This window comes from Chenopodium album, chromosome 5, assembly GCF_948465745.1.
Source record: "Chenopodium album chromosome 5, dcCheAlbu1.1, whole genome shotgun sequence".
In the NCBI taxonomy this organism is placed as follows: Eukaryota; Viridiplantae; Streptophyta; class Magnoliopsida; order Caryophyllales; family Amaranthaceae; genus Chenopodium; species Chenopodium album.
Genome location: NC_137838.1, coordinates 28,319,895 through 28,324,939, shown reverse-complemented (window position 1 = coordinate 28,324,939; position 5,045 = coordinate 28,319,895). Strand labels below are relative to the sequence as shown.

The 5,045-nt window shown below is 33.0% G+C and overlaps 1 long non-coding RNA gene across 4 annotated transcripts; it reads left to right on the top strand.

The window, feature by feature from the left end:
- Positions 1–761: 761 nt before the first annotated feature.
- LOC145630632 (uncharacterized) lies at positions 762–4,383 on the top strand. Of its 4 annotated transcripts, none has more exons than XR_014112145.1 (4): positions 762–1,091; positions 1,477–1,727; positions 3,197–3,259; positions 3,925–4,383. It is a non-coding gene; the product is annotated as an uncharacterized LOC145630632 (long non-coding RNA). The 4 variants fall into 4 exon arrangements; XR_014112143.1 differs by having other exon boundaries at positions 3,904–4,383; XR_014112146.1 differs by having other exon boundaries at positions 1,477–3,068.
- Positions 4,384–5,045: the final 662 nt, after the last annotated feature.

Here is a 5,045-nt window from a genome sequence, read left to right as displayed (position 1 = left end):
GCATACGACTTTCATTCAATTCAAAAATCTTTGTTTGAATATGTTTGACTTTAATTTGATTAAAAAAGATGTGTTTGAATGTGTTTGACGTTCCTTTGATTTAAAAAGCTTTGTTTGAATGTGTTTGACTTTAATTTGAATAAAAAAGCAATGTTTTAATGTGTTTGACTTTCCTTCGATTTAAAAAGCTTTGTTTGAATGTGTTAGACTTTTAGTTGATTCAAAAAACTTTGTTTGAATGTGTTCGACTATCATTTTAATCAATTAACTTAATTGTATGCATTTGACTTTCAATCGATTTAAAAATCTTTGTTTGAAAGTGTTTAACTTTCATTTGATTCAAAAAGCTTTGTTTAAATGTGTTTGAATTTCATTTTGTTTAAAAATCTTTGGTTGAATGTGTTTCCCTTTCATTTGATTCTAAAAGCTTTATTTGAATGCATCACTAGTGGAAAAATTGTCATTCGTAACAGGTTATTTGTAACGGGCAAAGTTACGCCCGTTACAATAAACATATTCGTAACGATCAAAATAATAGTCCGTTACAAATACATATTATTCGTAAACGGGCACCATACTGCCCGTTACGAATAAATAAGTATTCGTAACGGACATTATCTTGTCCGTTACGAATAAATAAGTATTCGTAACTGACAAGGTAATGTCCGTTACGAATATTTATTTATTCGTAATGGACAAGATACTGCCCGTTACAAACGTTTGAATATGGCCCAACTGATGAGAAAAGCCCACTTATTGTTATAACTAGGGTTCCTTACTTTCACTCTTCTCAAGCCGTCTTTCCTCTCTCCTCTTTCTTTAGCTCTCTCCTCTATCATTTTAATCAATCTCTCTCTTCTCCTTACTCAATCTCCTCCATTTTTATCTCCTCTATGTGGATATAAGAACAATGGAACAAGCACAAGATAGTGCCCTAACTTCTATGACTGAAGATGCTTCGGTGGTGGTTCGGGTCCTGGTAATTTAATGGCGAAGATTTGGTAGATTGAAGCTGGTTTGATTGAAGAAGAAGAAGGTCTTAATGACCTTGGCGTTATTGCAAAATGTGCTGAGATTCAAAATGCTATAAGGTGAACTAATTTCACTTTTTTGGGGGTTTTATTTTATTTTTTGTTTCTGGGTTCATTTTGATTTTTTTAATGGGTTTGTTTGATCTAATTTATGTGACTTGATTTGGATAATTTAAGGTTTTGTGTTAATTTTGCTGGAGATTTTTTTGTATACAATAAGTGAATCGAACTTTTGTGTGTGTTTGATTTTTTTTTTTTTTTTTTTTTGGTGGAATGTGTCAAAGATTAATTCATTTTTGGCTGTGTATATCTAGAACTCTTCATATGTTTTAGTCAATGGTATAGTGAGATGTTAGTCCGTGTGAGTTTCTGGTGTTTGTTCAACGTATGTTGGGTTTGCTATCTTGCTGCTAGCATAATGAATTTATTTTGGCGTTATGTGCAGATAATTCATGAAAACTGCACTCATTTCCAAGTGTGGAGCTAAAAGTTCAATTGGTACAGTTAAATTCCAAGGATGAGGAGCTTTAACGGCTGAAACCCTGAGTTCTTGTACATCTTAAACACCTTTGAAATCTCTATTACATGGGTTCTAAAGTTCAGGGGACTAGAAGAATGGTGATGGAATCATATGATGTCAGATATGGTGCTTTATGAAAAAGAGGCTTGATGATCGATCTAATGGCATTTTGGTTGGTAGGTGATCTTGTCTTGCTGATAGTTAGGATGATTCACAATTGCATAGACCTTCTAAATTAGAATTTATGTGTTATTTATGAATTTGAGTGATGAACAATGTTTATGACGTAGATTTTGCTACAATGTTATATTAATATGATGTAATTCTTATATCTTTGTACCATACCGTGGTTTTTGTATTGTGGGTTGAATATGTTTGTGACAGACATATTGTCCAATATAGAGGCACTGTTTCCTTCACTAATCAACTTTGTTAGCAAGTTTCCTTTTATGTTGTATTTGTGTTGTCATTTTTTAAAAATATCTCTTTGGTAAGCCTTAATCTTAGCAGTAATCTCATTTGGGGTACTATCCCAGAACAGATTTCTCAGTTCTCTTCCTTGGAAGAGATTGATTTTAGCGAGAACCATATTGAGGGTAAAATCCCAGAAAATATTGGGTTGTTAAAACAGTTGCAAGTTCTTAACTTTGGTAAGAATTTACTCTCTGGTAATCTCCCTGATGTTTTTCGGAACTTCACTAATCTATTAGTTCTTGATTTCTCCGAGAATCTCTTTTTAGTGAGTAAAGTCCCAATGAAATTGGTAATATCTGTTTTACCTTCTATGTTTCTGAATAGACTGAAATCTGAATGTTTTTAATTTTTATTTAATTATTTTTTGTTTTTGTAATTGAAGGTTCTTTTAAAATGGGTCAAATATTTAATGTAGGTCTCTTAAAACTGCTCGTTTTGTCTACACACTAAAATAAAACAATAATTTTTTTGACATAATTTCTATTTCATTACTAGAAGTCTAGAACGATAATTTTCACCGTTAGAAAGAATAAACTTTATAAAACTGCTGTCATTGTTGGCTTGTTGTCTTTTTATTGATAATATGTCAATAATAAGACTGTCAAAACAAGAGAGCAGAATAATTTAAAACCCAATAGCTGCCTTTTTCTTTGAATCGTAAGAGAGTAAGTATGGATTTAAGCATGTACTAGATTAGTTTAGATGCTATTTATTTCAATAGTTGTCAACTGCAAGGTAGGGGTGTGGCTAGAATGTTACATTTTTAATTTGTTTCTCTTTTATCACAGTAGTCAAATTATTCATTTGTTTTTCTTTTAAAAAGTTGGCCTAAGATCAATGGACATATTTTGCAATTCCTTCCATGTGGTCCACATTTTTACGGCTAAATTATGGTATCCCTTGAACATATATAGGGGGACTTTTCTTTTGTATAAGATTGGCTGCCATCTCTCATAATTTAAGATGCTGGTCTTTTATGCATATCTAGTTAGTGTCTTCACCGTCTTGCACTCTTGCATGGGGTCATAGTCAATTGATTATTAGTAATGATTGGTAATTGTGTTTATGATTTTTGTTCCAATATATTTTCTTGCTTTCTTTATTTATTTTTCTTTACTATTTTATTTATTTATTTTTGCGCTGATTCATATATTCTTGATTGATTTTTTAGGCTGCTGCTTGGTCTTACTCATGGGATAGTAATAGTTCACATTATGTTTATGCTGGATTATAGGTTTTACCTCATACCAATGGTTGTTCATTTTTATACTGATACTATTATTGTTTTTGTACCATTCAATGCCTATATGCTCCTTGCTAGAGTGGTGCTCTTTCCTCCTTTGTTGGCTGTCTTTCATGCTTTTTTTTCTAGGAAAGGTGGTTTGATGACGATGAACAAAGGCTGTGATTTATTATTTTTTTTTTTTTTAAGATAAATGAACTAAGTTTCTTTGCTTTAGCCTATGTAATCTCAAGGCTTATTTTCTTCATCAAGAATTTATGGACTTAGGAATGCTATTTCTTCACTTTCCCTTCACTCACTTAGAAGTTCCCTTCACTCATAAAGATTACCAACTTCACTAATCTCAGTGATTATATTGAGAATGATTCTTTGATTAGTGCTGTCTTTCTTGCTAGCCTCCATTTATACTTAAATTTTAGTACTAAAATTTAATCTAAGGCCGTCTACCTTGTTCCTATTGATATTGTTTGAAAAGGTGTGCTAAGCAATGGTCTTCTGGTTTAGAAAATTTTGAGGTTTGACTACTTATGTTTAGCTTAATGGTTGACTTTAAACATTTGGGTAATTATTGTTGTGTTAATTTTCAATCCCTAACTTATCTTATCTGCCTTTTTTTTCCCTTTCCTCTTTGCCAGAATCTTCTTCCTCATCAACAGATGATGCTTTGAAGGCATTACTATTGAGGTCAGCTTCCAGCAACTCCTCCTTGTCTGCCTCTGGGAAGGCTTCTGACCAGCCCAAGCGAACACCAGTATCAAGTGTTGAGATGGACAACCTTGCTTATCCCACCCACAACCCTTCTGATCATAAACTTGGTAAGAGTAGTTACAGGCATCTCAAACGCAATTGACAGCGGGTTTCAATCATGGGGTCCGTTGTTTGGGAAGCTGTTCTTTGCATTGTGGGTGATTCTACACCTTTATCGATTGGTCTTTGATGTTGCTCTTGATTGCTGTTGTTACTACAGGCCTGCTACTGTTTGTGCTCCATTGTTTACTAAATTTTGTAATCAATAGCGTTTTGGACTTCTTAATAGGAGAGTTTAGACTTAGCAAACAAAATTGGATTTGGTGTATATATTGTGTTTGATAATATGTTTGTGGAATGAAATATTTGGATTTACTATAAATTACTAAAATAATTTTGGTGGTAAATGGAAAGAAGAATAGGGGTATTTGTAACTAGAACCTGGAATGTTAGTTACAAATGCCCCTAATTTTTTTGTCTTATTCGGAGATTATTCGTAACAGACATTATAAGTGCCCGTTACGAATAAACTTATTCGTAACGGAAATTATAAGTGCCCGTTACGAATAACTATTATTCGTAACGAACATTACAAGTGTCCGTTACGAATAACTACTTATTCGTAACGGACATTATAAGTGCCCGTTACGAATAACTATTATTCGTAACGGACATTATAAGTGCCCGTTACAAATAAGTAGTTATTCGTAACGGACATTATAAGTGTCCGTTACGAATAAGTAGTTATTCGTAACGGACGCTGCCCGTTACGAATAACATTGCTATCCGTAACGGCCGCATACGTAACGGTCATTGCCCGTTACGGATAGTCTATTTTTGCCCGTTACGAATAGACGTTTTCCACTAGTGCATTTATCTTTCATATGATTCAAAAAGCATTGTTTGAATGTGTTTGACTTTCCTTTGATTATCAAACCTTTGTTTGATAGGGTTTGACTTTCATTTGATTCAAAAATCTTTGATTCAAAAAGCTGTGTTTGAATGTGTTTGAATTTCATTTCATTTAAAA